The sequence below is a fragment of the Schistocerca piceifrons genome, chromosome 10 (assembly GCF_021461385.2).
Source record: "Schistocerca piceifrons isolate TAMUIC-IGC-003096 chromosome 10, iqSchPice1.1, whole genome shotgun sequence".
In the NCBI taxonomy this organism is placed as follows: Eukaryota; Metazoa; Arthropoda; class Insecta; order Orthoptera; family Acrididae; genus Schistocerca; species Schistocerca piceifrons.
Window position 1 is genome coordinate 100351345 of NC_060147.1, and position 18778 is coordinate 100370122.

At 38.6% G+C, this 18778-nt stretch overlaps 1 protein-coding gene across 1 annotated transcript in view; it reads left to right on the top strand.

The window, feature by feature from the left end:
* Window positions 1–18778, top strand: part of LOC124718934 (glutamate-gated chloride channel) — a 428257-nt gene that overhangs the window by 397444 nt on the left and 12035 nt on the right. The gene's annotated exons all lie outside the window — the stretch shown is intronic.

Genomic DNA, 18778 nt, shown 5'->3' on the forward strand with positions numbered 1-18778 from the left:
TCTAAATATCACCTGTACTCAAATATATTTCATATGTATCTACACCTATCTGTAAGGAGACAACATAAAAATTTAATATATTTCCAAATAATGCATGCGTAGGAGCACATTTGTGATTCTACACATAATTAGTGATCCTAATGTGACATATAAGTGCATTCTTAAAATAAAATTTGTGAGATGTAATTGCGTGCGCCTTGAAAACGATGAACCCTGTATAAAATCACACTATATGAAACTTATATAAAGTACTGTACAGTTCATTTGAAATTCTAAATGCTCTTCCTCATGGATGGTTTTCTTTTTTATATGACTTCAGACAGCTCAGACCATATCTCTCTTTTAATTATTCATAAAACTGACAGTTGTATATATTTTTGTTAAGATCAGTTGGGTTTCTTCATCACTGCCATGAAACAGTTTATAATGAACTGGTAGTTCTGCTATGGTTTCACTCATATCTTTTCTGTTGCTACTTAATTACCACAAACTTTTTCTTTCAATGCCATTTTGCATAATTCGTCATAACAAATATAGCATTATTAACAAAAGTATAAATTTTCATATGTGTATATATTTACTCAGTTGTACACTTCTTTGTGAGACTTACTTTACATAGGAAAGCAACTTTATTTTCAAGTTGTCTGGTTGATCTGATTCTTTGTTTTATTGTTCCACCACAGGTATGCCACAGAGAATCAGATTCAGAGAGAGAACTTCTTTTATTATTGGTATTAATTATTATATGTTATTATATATAATAATGATCTCATAATATCAGTCACAGTTAGATTACTTTTAAATATCTCAGCAAAGAAGGGAGCATAATTAGTTTAGCTGAACAAGGGTTTCAAAAAGTTTCATGTAGACAGCAGCACTATAAAAGTTTGTAAATAGATTTCTGTGGATGAGAGAATCATTTGCTATGATACGGATAACAAATTTTGAAGTACATTTTGCATCTGTGCTTCATGTCTTAAAATATAGTGCAAATTATTTTATTGTAGCTGGGTTCATGTTTGCATGGAAAATCTGGGGAGTGTGGTAGTAAGTAAAAGCTTATTAGCTGACCTTGAGTTGCTCTTTACGAGATTCATAATGCAAATAACAAACCTTATTTAATGCTTGTAAGGAAAATTTGATTCTCTTAGCCCAGCCTGGTGACACTAATTTCATATTAATATTATTGCTGATTTGAGTGGTTCGTGTTTCATTTCATATCCAGTACTTTGACTTATACCTGTTTACTAACTTATACTTGATACAGAAGAACTGGATTATACTACAAATTAAAATTAGAATAAAATCATTGAAACTGGAATCTGAAAACAAACTCAAATATGGCATGTTGTACATATCATTTCCAGAAGTAAGTTACTCAGTCTTGATAAATTGAAAAACTGCTCTCTTCCTTCTCATCTGTCCATGCCTTAAATATAATGTTTGACTGAATAAATGTATGAAAATACTTTGAAATTCCATTAAAGAATTATTTTTTATAACTGATAAGAATTTCTGGGGAAAGGGGGAAGTGGTACTGGGAAAAATCACAGTGCTGAAGTTTATAAACAAACCAAACACACTTTTCACACTATTTTCTTTTTATTAAGAAATTAAATACTAATACTTTATGTCTAAGCTACAGCTGCTGTATATACATAATTATTTTCTTTTCTGATTTTAACAGAATTAGAAGTAGCTGCAGTCAGATAAAAATTTACAATGAAATATATTTTTCAAACATTTATATAATTTGTAAATTCATGTGTATAATATGTTCTGTATTATTTAAAATGATTTTCTGTGAATTCCACCCTTTTCTTGTAAATGTATTAAAGACCTGTTTTTGACACCATCTTAGATGAACAGTTCTTGTAACTATAATGTGCATCAATACTGAGCTTCCACATCTCCTGTAAACAGTGATCTTTATAGGCATACTCTGTCACATTTATATAATCATCTATCCATTTCATAGTTTGAAACACCTATGTGTCTGTGTGCTATGTACTTTCTTTTTGGAGCAGAACAGAAGTAAAGTGTTCCAGAAATCACAAGTAATAATGTTTTGAATTTATAGCCTTTGCTTTTTCATTAGTGCATTTGTTTTAGGCTGATCCGCTATATAGTTGGTGCTTGTGTAGGTCTAGGAGCCTATAGACAAGAGATTAGTTCATGCAGAATATGTGGGAGTATTTAATAAGAAAAAAAGGCTTTCTCCTCAATTTGTAATTTAAATTTCATTTGTTAGTCTCTAATTAGCACTTGTTTACTTTATGATTGCTTTCAGGTGTTGAAATATTGAAACTAGTTCTACTGTAGTGTAGGTATCAGATATAAAGAATGTAACGTGTACTGTAAAACATAAAATGATCAAGTGAATTAGACAGGTAAATATCTGGATTAAGTCTGAATGTTCTGATATTGACCAAATATATTCCATTACACACACACAATTATAGCTCTTCATAAAAATGGTTTCAAAAATGTGGAATGAGGCTATTGCAAAACTGAGAAGCCATAAAAAAACAGTAGAAGAATATTTGGAATATGTAACTTACCCATAAAATGTTAAAATAGTGGGTTGGGGGAGGGAGGGCATGTAAAGAAAAGGTAAAGCATAGGTTCTAAGTAGTTCAACAGACAGAATTGTCACTATAATCTTTGTAAATTGCTTCCATTTACGACACTTAGTAAGGGACTGCATGCAGAATGACCAGCATTATGTTGTGTTTTGTGTTGTTCATCCTCACATGTTACAAGGTTATGATCTTGAGACCTGTCAAATTGAAAGTTTTTGTGACAGTAACATATTAACATAAATAAACATTGCTACAGAAAGACGCTTGTTGCATAAATGTGAATGTTTGAGAACTGAGAGTCACACACTAATCAGCATTTGAGATCATGAAAGTCTGACTCAGAGCTGATTACTTATATCACTTGAAACTTTATCTCCTAGCAAGCCACTGTCATTGTTTCTTACATTTGCATTCATTTTACCTTGCTACATTTTCTATTTTGACACTTAACAAAAGTGGAAATAATTATTGCTAGCAATTGAAAACATTAATTGCTGTATGTTTCATACTTTAGGTTGTTCTTGTAAACAATAGATGAGAGGACAGACTGCCACTCATTCTTATCTGAAGGTGATGAGTGACAGATTAGACACATGGAAAAGTGGAGACAAATTGTTGATAAACTGTTAAACACTCATTCTTCTTCAGATCGGCAAGGTTATATATGCGTAGGTTCACACACTTCTGATGCTGCAGTGTGCCTAGCAAGATGGTAGAAAGTTATATAACACAGGAAGAGGAAAGGATAGGAGTGCAATTAGATCCCTGCTCACAGACGGCAGCACCTGGAAATAGTGAGATGCTGGGAAAAAACAATCAGTAAGGAGAAAGAAACTGAGCATAATAAGAGATAAGGAGGTAGGGAGACACTTCATCATATTTTCTTGGGTTTCTCACGTGTCACTACATGGTAATGTAGTTGGAATCAAGTACACAGCAGTGTGAGCCTTAGCTTTTTCTGGCCATCTGACTTGACATTCTTTCTATCAGTCAATGAGTATTCAGTCACTTACTGTGTACTCTGCTTTGTAAACAATCATCAGTGTTACTTCAAAAAAGAGACAGCATTGGACGTATATTTTTGACTATTGCAAAATCGATTTTCTGTCACTGAGTGACCATCTTCAGTGCTATATTGTATAACTTAAATTGGGATGCACTGTTGTCACTAAGCTTACGGCAATCACATGAGTCTATGTGATTGCCGTAAGCTTAGTGACAACAGTGCATCCCAACTTAAGTTATACAATATAGCACTGAAGATGGTCACTCAGTGACAGAAAATCGATTTTGCAATAGTAAAAAATATACGACCAATGCTGTCTCTTTTTTGAAGTATACCTGTTACCTGGTCGTAGTGCACAAGACAACATGGAGTCGCCAATCAATCATCAGTGTTTCTTCACGTTTTCGTGGCATAAAGACTGTTCCATAAAATTTCGGGCATGCAACCGCCGAATTTATGTGGCTGTATGCCTGAAATGTAATGGAACGATCATCAGTGTTATTTAGTGGGTCATTTGCAGACAGGCACAGTGATACAGTGATAACATTTAAGGTTTCAGACAAAAAAGTAATTCTCCCAAAATATAAAAGACACACACCCGCACACACACACACACACACACACACACACACACACACACACACACACACACACACATGAGAGTCACTGTCTTTGGCCACTGGTTCCTGACTGCGGATTACAACTGACGTGAACAGAAATCTGCTGGGGTGGATGCTCACATATGTAATAGCTCTCTGAAGCAAGGTATTTTCCCAAATAGACTGAAGTATGCCATTGTTAAACCACTGCATAAAAAAGGGGATCCGTCTGATGTCAACAAATACCGCCCAATCTCTCTTCTGACTACCTTATCCAAAATTCTTGAAAAACTAATGTATTGTGGAGTAGCTTCACACCTTTGTAAAAATAAAGTTTTAACAAAATGTCAGTTTGGTTTCCAGAAGGGTTTTTCAACGGAAAATGCTATATATACTTTCACTAATGAAATATTAAATGCTCTGAGTAACCGGAAGTCACCCGTTGGGATTTTTTGTGATCTATCAAAGGCTTTTGACTGCGTAAATCATGGAATACTTCTAGATAGGCTCAAGTACTTTGGTATGAATGGGACGGTGCTCAGATGGTTTAAATCAAACCTGACTGGAAGAGTGCAGAAAGTTGAAATAAACAGTTCACATAATATGCAAAAAACTGGTGATTTCTCGAACTGGGGAACAATCAAGAATGGGGTGCCGCAAGGTTCGGTCTTGGGTCCTCTGCTTTTCTTAATATATAATAATGACTTGCCATTCTATATTCACAAAGATACAAAGCTAGTACTTTTTTCCGATGATACAAGTATAGCTATCACACCCGACAGACAAGAATTAACTGGTGAAATTGTAAACGATGTTTTTCAGAAAATCATTAAGTGGTTCTCTGCAAATGGGCTCTCATTAAACTTTGACAAACCACAGTATATACAGTTTTACTCAGTAAATGGAATGACCCCATTAATATACATAGGCTTCGATCAGAAATCGGCAGCTAAGGTAGAATATTCTAAATTGCTAGGTGTATGTATTGATGAGGGGTTGAATTGGAAAAAACACACTGAGGATCTGCTGAAACGTTTGAGTTCAGCTACTTATGCTATTAGGGTCATTGCAAATTTTGGCAATATACATCTGAGTAAATTAGCTTACCACGCCTATTTTCATTCTCTGCTTTTGTATGGCATCATATCGTGGGGTAATTCATCATTGAGTAAAAGAGTGTTCATTGCACAAAAGTGTGTAATCAGAATAATTGCTGGAGCTCATCCAAGATCATCCTGCAGACACTTATTTAAAGAGCTAGAAGTCTTCACTGTAGCCTCACAATATATATATTCACTTATGAAATTTGGTATTAACAATCCGAACGAATTCAAAAGTAACACTAGGAGAAAGGATGATCTTCGCTAGTCAAGGTTAAATCTAACTTTGGCTCAGAAGGTGGTAAATTATGCTGCCACGTAAGTCTTTGATCACTTACCTAATAGCATCAAAAGTCTGACAGATAGCCATATAGCATTTAAAAGGAAATTAAAGGAATTTCTTAATGGCAACTCCTTCTACTCATCAAATGAATTTTTGGATATAGTAAATTGGTAATTTCCCAACCCCCACAAAATAATAATAATAATGAAAAAAAAAAAAAAAAGATATTGAGTGTCACGTAATATTTTGTCTAATGTAATATCTTGTATAGACACCTTTTATTAACCTGACACATTCCACATCATTACGAAGCATCATATTCATGATCTCTGGAAAAAGTACTAATCTAATCTAATCTGATGTGGGTAAGGAAGAGGCATGAAGCAGAGAGAAGGAGCGATAGCAGGGTAGGGGTGGGAGAAGATGCTGTGCTGTCTGTGGGAGCATGCAGGGATGTGATGGAGGCAGGATAGGACTTATAGATGCAGAGAGTAGGAAGGTTGTGGTTGGGAGAGGGGGGAGAAGAGAGCATTAGAGAAGGGGAAAAGACTAGTAAGTGTATTGGTGGTGAAGCAGGGTAGGGCATAGATAGGTGGAGGTCCTCCCTGGCATCGGTCTTTGCAGTCCCTGTCCTCCAACTGCCTATCCTCTTCCCTGCTGTCAATCCAGTACTAAACGGACCTTCTATCCCACCAACATAGCTATTAGTAATTCCCTTTATCTTCACTCTTCACATGCCCTCCCCCCTTCCCCCCCACCCCTCCCCCTGGGCCCTGCAGCTTAGCATCTTGACTTTGCACCTAGCAGTACTATCCTGTCCCCACCACGTCCCTCCACACTCCCACAGGCAGCACAGCATTTTCCTCCACCAGTACCCCGCTACCCCTCCCCACCCCATGCCACTTCCTTATCCACCAAAGCAGATTGCTGCTCACATCAGTTGTGGTCTGCAATCGAGCCCCAGTGGCTGGAGAAAATGCGTGTGCATATGTGTGTGTGTGTTTTCTATTTCAGAAGAAGCACATTTGTTGTCTAACAGCTTAAATGTTTAGCAGTCTTTTTCATTGTGCATGTCTGCAGTTTACTGCTTCCTCTATGTGGTGAGTAGCAATCTAACCTTTTCATATTGTTGCAATATTATAAAAGAAAAGTTACTATTCACCATATAGAGGAGAAGCTGAGTTGCAGATAGGCACAACAAAAAGACTGTCACAATTTAAGCTTTCAGCCATCAAAGACCTTTGTCAAAAATAGACAACAGAGACACACAAATGCAACTCACACACATGTGACTGCAGCCTCTGGGAGCTGAAGCCACACTGCGAGCAACTGCAGCAGTGCACGATGGGAGTGGAAACTGGGTGGGAGTTAGGAGGAGGTTGGGGATGGGAGGGGAAGGAATAACAGAGTAAGGGTGGGGGACAGTGAAGTGCTGCTGGGGCATGTGCAAGGATGAGGTAGAGAGAGGGTAGGGCAGCTAAGTGCAGTTGGGAGTTTAGACAGAGGGCAGGGAAGGGGGGGTGGAGGGGGGGGGAGGGGGTTGCAGAAAAGGAAAGAAGTAAAACGACTGGGTGTGTTGGTGGAATGAGGGCTCTGTAGTGCTGGAATGGGAACAGGAAAGGGACTGGATAGGTGAGAAAAGTGACTAACAAACGTTGAGGCCAGGAGGCTTATGGGAGTGTAGGATATATTGCAGGGAGAGTTCCCATGTGCACAATTCAGAAAAGCTGGTGTCAGTGGGAAAGATCCATATGGCACAGGCTGTGAAACAGTCATTGAAATGAAGGATGTCGCGTTGTGTACCGCTTCAGCAATAGGATGGTCCACTTGTTTCTTGGCCACAGTTTCTCGGTGGCCATTCGTGCGCACAGACAGCTTGTTGGTTGTCATGTCCACATGGAATGCAGCAAATTGGTTGCAGCTTAGCTTGTAGATTACATGGCTGGTTTCACAGGTAGCCCTGCCTTTGATGGGATAGGTGAGGTTGGTGATGGGACTGGAGTAGGTGGAGGTGGGAGGATGTATGGGACAGGTCTTGCGTCTAGGTCTATTACAGGGATATGAACCATGAGGTAAGGGGTCAGCAACAGCGGTCGTGTAGCGATGGACGAGTATATTGTGTAGGTTTGGTGGACTGCGGACATTTCTCCAGGGCATGATGAGAATGGCGGAGAATGTAATTCAGTTGCTCCGGTCCTGGGTAGTACTTGAGTTACGAGGGGAATGCTCCTCTGTGGCCAGATGGTGAGACTTTGGAAGGTTGCAGGAGACTGGAAAGATAAGGTGGTTTAGGATTCTGGGTTTTTAGGGAGGATTCCTCTAGATGGCTTATGAATAGGTTGGCATTGGACAGTGCCATGTAGGTGCCTATAGCCATACCCCAGATTTGTTTGTAAGTAATACCTTAAAAGGAAAAGTAATCGTGTATGAGGGTATAGTTGGTCATGTAAACTAGGAAGGAGGTTGTTGATTTGGAATCCATTGGGTGCTGGAAAGGTAGTTTTCAACAGTGGCAAGGCCATGAGCATTAGGGATGTTAGTGTAAAGGGGGTTGGCATCAATAATGATGAGCAGGGCAGTGTGTGGTAAAGGGACAGGAACTGTGGAGAGTCGGTCGAGGAAATGGTTGTATCTTTTACATAGGAGGGTTGATACTGTTGTTGTTCCCTCCTGGACTTTGCACTGTTTGATTTGGACGTTGTTCTCCCTTGCTTATAGAACACACATTTTCTTCAAAATCTGATTTTAAATGATGTCAGGTGTTGGAACACATTGCAGCAACTTCATGCACATACCACAGCTGACATTAGGTAGTGGCAATGCCACAGTTATTATCCTATCGGTATTTGTGGCCTATATATATGTGTCACTCTTGACTACTGTGTAGGTTGTACACCCTGCAAGTATTCCATACAGTAACTAATACTATAAACTATGCTTCAGCAACCAACATGCTGTTGGGTGTGATGGTGAAAAAAATCCCTCATGTGGCTGCTTGCCAATAGAATACAACTGTTGAGTTGAAACAGACGTTAGCAGCCACATACCAGTTCTGTTAGGTTCAATCTGCCCAGATGAACTGTCATTTGTGTAGCTTCTTAGGGAATGACTATGCATCTTAACGATTCAAACAAAAAACATTGAGTGAATATATAGATTGTGCAAAACTACACAACACAGTCAACTTCAGCAAGGGAATAGTCATGTTCAGAAAAAGTGAGACACACTGTAAAACTGAAGAATACAGTTTGGGCCACATTTTGATTTATGTAAACAGATTTGCTTGTACAGCCATCATTTGGTGTCCAAGATAGTTGGCATCTTCCTTCAAGTATCTACCAGTTCAGGTTTCTTAGTATTTGCATTTGACCTACGATAGTTTGAGATGCGCTTCTTTGTATAAATTCAGTATCCTTGTTGATCCTATTTTGTATGGGACTCACACACTTATTGAGAATCTTGGATGGGGAGTCATCAACAAACGTTGCCAAGGGAAGTGTGTTAGAACCATGACTCTTCATGTTCTATATTAATCAGCCAGTAGACAATATTAACTTCAAACTTTTTTCAGATGATGCAGTTATCTGTAATGAAGAACTATCTGGAAAAATATTAAAAATAAAATGAAAATAGAAACTGCGCAGATATCCAATTGGACTGTGATAAGATCAGGAGTTGGTGCAAAATCCGTCAGATAGTTTTAAATGATCACAAAAGTAGGAAACATAATATTGTATGACTACAGTTTCAGTGAGTCACAGTTTGAGTCAGTCAACTCATCAGAATATCTGGGTGTAACAGTTCGAGGTGGTAAGAAATGGAATGATCACGTAAGTTCAGTCATAGGAAAAGCGGGTGGAAAACTTTATTTCATTAGTAGGACATTGGGAAAATTCAATCAGTCCACACTAAAGAGATCACTTATGAAACACTTGTGTGATTCATCCTAAAATATTAATGAATACCAAATATGTCTAACAGGGGATACTGAATATATACAAAGTATGGCAGGTTTGTGAAAGTCTGAAAGACAAGATAAGCCTAACTACAGTACACAAAAAGCCACTTAAGTAGTCATTCTTCAGTCATTTCACACACAAATGGAACTGCAAGTAACTGTAATATATGGTGCAGTGGGAAGTACCCAGTCTCACATTTCAGAATGATTTGGAGAGTACATATGTAGATTAGATCTTAAAAAGAGCATCAACACACAGAATGCAGTCACAAAAATGTGGTGATGTATCCTGTCTGTTGCAGCTCTTTTTAAGATGTGATGAGTAAAGTGGCAGCTGGGAATCTCTTTAAATAAATCAAAATGTGACCAACTCTACACACTCTTCAGTTAATTTGGCTATTGACCTCAATGGTCTCCTTTGAAGGAACAAATGATCTCATTTCATTTCATCAAGGCATTGAAATGTCCTCCAGGTTTACTAAGGAATAGTGGGAACAACTGACTACACCACATGTTTATAACTTTCATCTTCTCAATACCACTCCAAAATTATACCCCCCATCATTTGCAAGTTCTTCACCTAGGAAGAGAAAAAAACAGGATAAAGAGAAAAACATCATCAGGGTTGTGGCAATAACTGAGACTTTTTAATATGAGTGGAGCAGGGGTTCATAGCCAGTTTGGCCAGCCTGGTATATGTTTTCTGTGGCTTTTCTAATGAGCACCCAGATCTTCCTTTTTACTCAGCACGGGGTTTGGCCAGCCTGGTATATGTTTTCTGTGGCTTTTCTAATGAGCACCCAGATCTTCCTTTTTACTTAGCACGGGGATGACCTCCTTGCATGAGAGATATACACATGACAGGTTCCATTATCCCTTTACTAAGGTGCAGAGAAATGACAAGCACATTTGAAAGAGAGCTGAAAGTGGAGCAACCACACTTGTTGTTGTTGTTGTGGTCTTCAGTCCTGAGACTGGTTTGATGCAGCTCTCCATGCTACTCTATCCTCTGCAAGCTTCTTCATCTCCCAGTACCTACTGCAACCTACATCCTTCTGAATCTGCTTAGTGTATTCATCTCTTGGTCTCCCTCTACGATTTTTACCCTCCACGCTGCCCTCCAATGCTAAATTTGTGATCCCTTGATGCCTCAAAACATGTCCTACCAACCGATCCCTTCTTCTAGTCAAGTTGTGCCACAAACTTCTCTTCTCCCCAATCCTATTCAATACCTCCTCATTAGTTACGTGATCTACCCACCTTATCTTCAGCATTCTTCTGTAGCACCACATTTCGAAAGCTTCTATTCTCTTCTTGTCCAAACTGGTTATCGTCCATGTTTCACTTCCATACATGGCTACACTCCATACAAATACTTTCAGAAACGACTTCCTGACACTTAAATCAATACTGGATGTTAACAAATTTCTCTTCTTCAGAAACGATTTCGTTGCCATTGCCAGTCTACATTTTATATCCTCTCTACTTCAACCATCATCAGTTATTTTACTCCCTAAATAGCAAAACTCCTTTACTATTTTAAGTGTCTTATTTCCTAATCTAATCCCCTCAGCATCACCCGATTTAATTTAACTACATTCCATTATCCTCGTTTTGCTTTTGTTGATGTTCATCTTATATCCTCCTATCAAGACACTGTCCATTCCGTTCAACTGCTCTTCCAAGTCCTTTGCTGTCTCTGACAGAATTACAATGTCATCGGCGAACCTCAAAGTTTTTACTTCTTCTCCATGAATTTTAATACCTACTCCGAATTTTTCTTTTGTTTCCTTTACTGCTTGCTCAATATACAGATTGAATAACATTGGGGAGAGGCTACAACCCTGTCTCACTCCTTTCCCAACCACTGCTTCCCTTTCCTGCCCCTCGACTCTTATAACTGCCATCTGGTTTCTGTACAAATTGTAAATAGCCTTTCGCTCCCTGTATTTTACCCCTGCCACCTTCAGAATTTGAAAGAGAGTATTCCAGTTAACGTTGTCAAAAGCTTTCTCTAAGTCTACAAATGCTAGAAACGTAGGTTTGCCTTTTCTTAATCTTTCTTCTAAGATAAGTCGTAAGGTTAGTATTGCCTCACGTGTTCCAACATTTCTACGGAATCCAAACTGATCTTCCTCGAGGTCCGCTTCTACCAGTTTTTCCATTCGTCTGTAAAGAATTCGCGTTAGTACTTTGCAGCTGTGACTTATTAAACTGATAGTTCGGTAATTTTCACATCTGTCAACACCTGCTTTCTTTGGGATTGGAATTATTATATTCTTCTTGAAGTCTGTGGGTATTTCACCTGTCTCATACATCTTGCTCACCAGATGGTAGAGTTTTGTCAGGACTGGCTCTCCCAAGGCCATCAGTAGTTCTAATGGAATGTTGTCTACTCCCGGGGCCTTGTTTCGACTCAGGTCTTTCAGTGCTCTGTCAAACTCTTCACGCAGTATCTTATCTCCCATTTCATCTTCACCTACATCCTCTTCCATTTCCATAATATTGTCCTCAAGTACATCGCCCTTGTATAAACCCTCTATATACTCCTTCCACCTTTCTGCCTTCCCTTCTTTGCTTAGAACTGGGTTGCCATCTGAGCTCTTGATATTCATACAAGTGGTTCTCTTCTCTCTAAAGGTCTCTTTAATTTTCCTGTAGGCAGTATCTATCTTACCCCTAGTGAGATAAGCCTCTACATCCTTACATTTGTCCTCTATCCATCCCTGCTTAGCCCTTTTGCACTTCCTGTCGATCTCATTTTTGAGACGTTTGTATTCCTTTTTCCCTGCTTCATTTACTGCATTTTTATATTTTCTCCTTTCATCAATTAAATTCAATATTTCTTCTGTTACCCAAGGATTTCTATTAGCCCTCGCCTTTTTACCTACGTGATCGTCTGCTGCCTTCACTACTTCATCCCTCAGAGCTACCCATTCTTCTTCTACTGTATTTCTTTCCCCCATTCCTGTCAATTGTTCCCTTATGCTCTCCCTGAAACTCTCTACAACCTCTGGTTCTCTCAGTTTATCCAGGTCCCATCTCCTTAAATTCCCACCTTTTTGCAGTTTCTTCAGTTTCAATCTGCAGTTCATAACCAATAGATTGTGGTCAGAATCCACATCTGCCCCTGGAAATGTCTTACAATTTAAAACCTGGTTCCTTAATCTCTGTCTTACCATTATATAATCTATCTGATACCTTTTAGTATCTCCAGGATTCTTCCAGGTATACAACCTTCTTTCATGATTCTTGAACCAAGTGTTAGCTATGATTAAGTTATGCTCTGTGCAAAATTCAACAAGGCGGCTTCCTCTTTCATTTCTTCCCCCCAATCCATATTCACCTACTATGTTTCCTTCTCTCCCTTTTCCTACTGACGAATTCCAGTCACCCATGACTATTAAATTTTCGTCTCCCTTCACTACCTGAATAATTTCTTTTATCTCGTCATACATTTCATCAATTTCTTCATCATCTGCAGAGCTAGTTGGCATATAAACTTGTACTACTGTAGTAGGCATGGGCTTTGTGTCTATCTTGGCCACAATAATGCGTTCACTATGCTGTTTGCAGTAGCTAACCCGCACTCCTATTTTTTTATTCATTATTAAACCTACTCCTGCATTACCCCTATTTGATTTTGTATTTATAACCCTGTAATCACCTGACCAAAAGTCTTGTTCCTCCTGCCACCGAACTTCACTAATTCCCTCTATGTCTAACTTTAACCTATCCATTTCCCTTTTTAAATTTTCTAACCTACCTGCCCGATTAAGGGATCTGACATTCCACGCTCCGATCCGTAGAATACCAGTTTTCTTTCTCCTGATAACGACGTCCTCTTGAGTAGTCCCCACCCGGAGATCCGAATGGGGGACTATTTTACCTCCGGAATATTTTACCCAAGAGGACGCCATCATCATTTATTTAATCATACAGTAAAGCTGCATGTCCTCGGGAAAAATTACAGCTGTAGTTTCCCCTTGCTTTCAGCCGTTCGCAGTACCAGCACAGCAAGGCCGTTTTGGTTAATGTTACAAGGCCAGATCAGTCAATCATCCAGACTGTTGCCCCTGCAACTACTGAAAAGGCTGCTGCCCCTCTTCAGGAACCACACGTTTGTCTGGCCTCTCAACAGATACCCCTCCGTTGTGGTTGCACCTACGGTACGGCCATCTGTATCGCTGAGGCACGCAAGCCTCCCCACCAACGGCAAGGTCCATGGTTCATGGGGGGTCACATACTTGTGAACAACAAATGCCACTGCTCTTCCTCTCCCCCTGTTGCCATTTTGTAAGCAGTTGATGTCCACATATCTTATAGAATAACCGTATGTTCTTTGTACATGCCCCTGATGAAGATGGACTCCACAGTGCTGTTTTTGATGTATGGACCAGTATCCCCATCACTTTCTCCATTGTGAAGACTTAAATGCTAGTTTCTTGTGCACTCACTCCATAACAGACTGCAGAGAAGTTTGCAACTTCTTTCATCCTATGTCTCAGATATCTTTGACAAAAGGAATTTTTCACTCCTGGAGTTGAAAACAAATTAACCTCAGATCAGTAATTTTGTCTAACTTCACTGTAAAGATAATATCAGTATAGCATTTATGCATTGCTCGTAACAATAACTACATATTTTTTAAGTAACTTTATACAACAGTGTCCAAAAGGTGAACCATAATCAAGAAAAAGAGAGCATCTGTCATGAACATAGTGTTGCAAGACTTAGAGAGCAAGGAAAAAGATAACTGCAAGACATACAGTATACATCAGTTTCCAATACATGCCACTAAAAATGTTCTGAAACTGGAGCTGCACATTTTTAAAGTGCTGAAAGTGGGTCATACTTTCCACAATATCAAAAATAGTAACAGGAGACAGGAATAGCCCAGACAAGGAGATAAGATTATTCATCTTGGTTAAGATTATTCATCTTGGTTGTACACAAAGTGAAATTCTACATTTTTCTAACTCCCCATTTTGATACGTCTTTTTAAAAATTTTATTCTTATATTATTTTTATCTCTTTTTTCATATTCACCTTGTACATAAATAGATCACCAAAATTATTAGACCACCTTTACTTTTATTATTTGGTCAATGTTATATCCTTGCACATTTCCCACTTTATGTGCACAAGCCAACTGTCAAAACATCAAGAACAATTACATCTTTGTGAACTGAAATAAATGGAAGAACGAAATGTGAAGGCACTGTCAGTTTAGACATATAGCAAGTTTTATAGATAACGACCAGATGATGGCCTAAAAAGCCAAATAATAAAACAAATTAAATAAATAAGAACATGAGTGTGAAAAAATACTGCATCCATTCTTGAAGCCACAATGTACAGACATGTTCTGTAGGATGAAGTTCAAGAGACCTCACTGGCAAGTCTCTGTGATGGATACATTCACCTACGGGAGATTCATCCACCAGAGTGACCCGTACGGATGAGTGTATTGTCCATCAAGTGGAAGCCTGGATAAGCTACATCTCTCCAAGTTGCACAACTTGTTGCAGTGCCTCATATTGCTAACGGTATTCCTTCCACCATCAACAAATGTTTGAAGCTTCATGAGTCCATCCTTCATAATTCCTCCCCACATGAGGATGTCACCACCAAATTGGTATATTAACATCATTTTATCTAGGTATTGAACTTTTGCATGAAAAATATCATTTTAAAGTCTGGAGAAGGATTCATCCATAATCCAACCTCACTTTTGCTGACTCCACAATGAACATCACTGTCTCTGCCTTGCTGTGAATGGGATACATACTGCCAGAGAATTAGAATGAGTACAAACTGTCCTGAGCCTTCAATGTACAGATTGCTGTAATTTTATCAGTTGCCATTTTTGTTGTGATGTTCAAGTTTTGTGCTCAAGTTTACAGAATTGAGTTTTTCAACTGTGATTGTGATTTGTTGGCCGATTCTACTGTTTAAGCACACAACATTTACAACTGTGGAGGATGCTGACTTGGTATTTGTGTGCAGGTTTTATAATGGAATCACTGCTGCTGCTACTTACAGAGAATACAATAGATGACTTCCTAACTACAGAATATCAGATTCGAGTGTGTTCACTCCTGTCTTCACTAAACAGCATGAGATTAGTGCTGTGCCCTGCAGTCATATTTAATCTGAACATTGTGTGGATGAGGAGGAAGCCATTGCCCAGGTGGTAGAACATAGTCCTTCAGCAAGTTCTCACTGAATCTCTACTGGTATTTGTGTTCCACATACAAGAAATGGTGAACATTACATATGCATGTGCATTTGTGGAGACAAATTTTCATCAATAATTCTATGTAAATGTGTGGCATGGTATAATAGATAGTAAGCCGATTGGGACTGTTGTGGTTCCACTTCATCTCACAGAGCTCCAGTATCTACTGACATTTATAAATACCACAATAATTTAACAGAAAAGAGGAAGGTCTTAAATTAGATAAAATTTGGATGTCAGTGTTGCACAGTAAGAATGACAATCGATTATTTCCAATCGACAATGTTGGCATTGCCAGAGATAATATCACGGCCGATGTCATGTGATACTCTGTGGTGACCTCTATACTGTGTATATATTTGGTGCTCCCTCGAGTTCTGACTGCAGTTTGCCTCTTTACCTATGAAGGTGTCTCCCAAAGTTGGAGATGAAATGTTAAGAGAAACTTTTATACATCGACCATGGCCTATTTGCCCAGAAGTTTCAATTGAAGGAGAACTCACTGTTTTGTGGAGGCAGGTGTGAGACTTTGTAAGGGCCCTAGGCATTTTAGGGTTTTCTGCAGCTTCATCTGGATGGAAGAAATGGTTTTTGATGAACAGTTTCACATGTCGAAGTATCCAAGAATTGATGAAGCCCATCTGTCGCTCAGTATCTGTGGTTGAGTACCACAGTAGCAGAACATCTGTCCACAGGAATGGTGATCAAAGTCTGCAGTCAGGTTTTTAGGTTTCAGAGATATTTTTCAGGGAAACTGAGAAGCAATGCTGGATGTGAAGAAATCCAGGAAAGTCTTCTCTCTCTCTCTCTCTCTCTCTCTCTCTCTCTCTCTCTCTCTCTCTCTCTCTCTCTCTCTAATTTTTTAATCTGTCAGGAATTTAGGTTGGAACTGTTCTAGACAGGGTTTGATGCTTGCTCTGTTGTTTGAGGATTAGTGCTAGGTGATGAAGTGGTATTTCCACTTAATGCAAAAGGTGAGAGAGAGGAGATCCATAACTAGGTCAATTCCTTTTCCATTTTTTCATGTTGTCTTAGCTACTTTATAATCTGGAGCTCACATTTCTCTGCTGTTATCCTTTCTTACAACAGTCTCAAGCTCTTCATTTACCTCAGTACTTCATTTTGTAGTATTGTTTTACTGCTGTTTTAGTATCAACATTCTCTGTTCTTCTTCTTCTTCTTCATCATCTTCTTCTTTTCTGTTTATAATGGTTATTGTTTTCCAACTTGATCTGTTGTCAGCAATACCAACTGGGCTTGCATTAGACTCCTCACATGTAAGTGCCTTATGCAGGAATGTTAACCTCACTGGTATTTGCATACTAAGTACTTCACAACATTTGCTCTTCCCCTTAGCCCTGATCTCAAACTAAGTACTTCTATTTAGGTATTCCTTCAATATTCTTATCTTCTGCAGTCAGGTTGCCCATGGATGTTATACTTTCTTATTTGGTAAGACATTTGGGACATCTGAACTCATATCAGAGACAACTTAAGTGATTAGGTTTTGTCATTACCAGTTGTGAGTAACTGGCTTCACAACTCTTTCTGGCTGAAGGAAAATCACTGTTGACTTCTTCAACTCCCATTATTCTCGTTGGTTCTTTAGGATTAACTGTGCAGATGCTCTCATCCCTCTGCCCACTGGAAACTCCCAATTTCAATAATGTGAATGTAAATTAACTATTCGTAAAAAAGACAAAAGCTTAGACCTCGCTGTTGAGCGCCCATAAGGCCCCCCCCCCCCCCCCCAAGCTTAGTCAGGTAATTTGCGCATACAAAACTGTTCTGAAGAATAAAATGTTAAAGAAAATGAGGATGAAACTTAAAAAATAATGGCCTTTGCTATACAGAGCTAAAATTTGGACACTTAAAAAAAAGAGAAGTGACAAAACAAGGTATGGAAATCAGATATACAGACTGAAATAAATGTATACAGTTTCTGGGAAAGATGTTTTTGTGTGTGTGTGTGTGTGTGTGTGTGTGTGTAATATTGAGAACACAACTCAAATGTTCTTAAACTGGGATACCAACCTACCAGTAGGAAAGGCCTAGCATACTTGTTACTAACAGAACCAGCTGGATATGTATCTTTTTTAAAATGTATGCTACAGCAGTGGAGATACATTAGTCTACCTGAGGTATGGAGTTGTCCCCCACTCTGCTAACTCATAAACAAGAAATGAGCTAGTGGGAATCTTTGCAGGTACTTTCTGGATTAAACTTCAACCTGTTTTTGACATCTGAAGCTTAGGAGGTTTGAATTTCATCATGATTTTATTAACTGACACATTCCACAAATCCCTTTACCTTTTGGGGAATCCCTAAGATGTATGAAATTATTGATGATATTCAGCCCCCATAACAGAGATGCCTCTGTTGGTCGTATAATTAAGGATAGGTAGTACAAAATTAATTGTCAGTGGCTCTCAAGACATCATATTTATATTTCAAAAGGCACAAAATCGACATCTTACAAAATTAGCAGAAAAATTGTTATTTTGAAGAAATCTGATGCTTTTTACTATTCAATTATTGTCCATTTATTTCCACATATTTGGCATTATGTAAGTTTTGCCAATAAAGGATTTTGATATTTAAGGATCTGAGTATTGGCTTACTTACACTTTAAATTATTTTCTATAGTGCTATTAGTAATTTCCAGTTATCAAGATATCTAGTTACACCCTACAGTCTGCACACTACATACTAAAATTTTTGTGTTGTGATCAAGAATGACGTGTTCAGAGTTGTGGATCCGAGAGTGTCATTGTAGCATAGCAATATTTTACTTCACTGACCATTTTTGAGCTGTTTATTCATGGTCATCAGATGTTAATAACACTGTTTAACAAGTAATTAATATTTCAGAGAGTAGTGACCATTGAGTGCTTTAAAAGTAAACTATGTCTGTCCTCTCATTCGTTGTTTGTATACACGAGTTCGTAGGTTCGATGTGATTGTATGAAAGACACTGTTATAAGGACTACAGTCAGCGTCTGTCAAGCA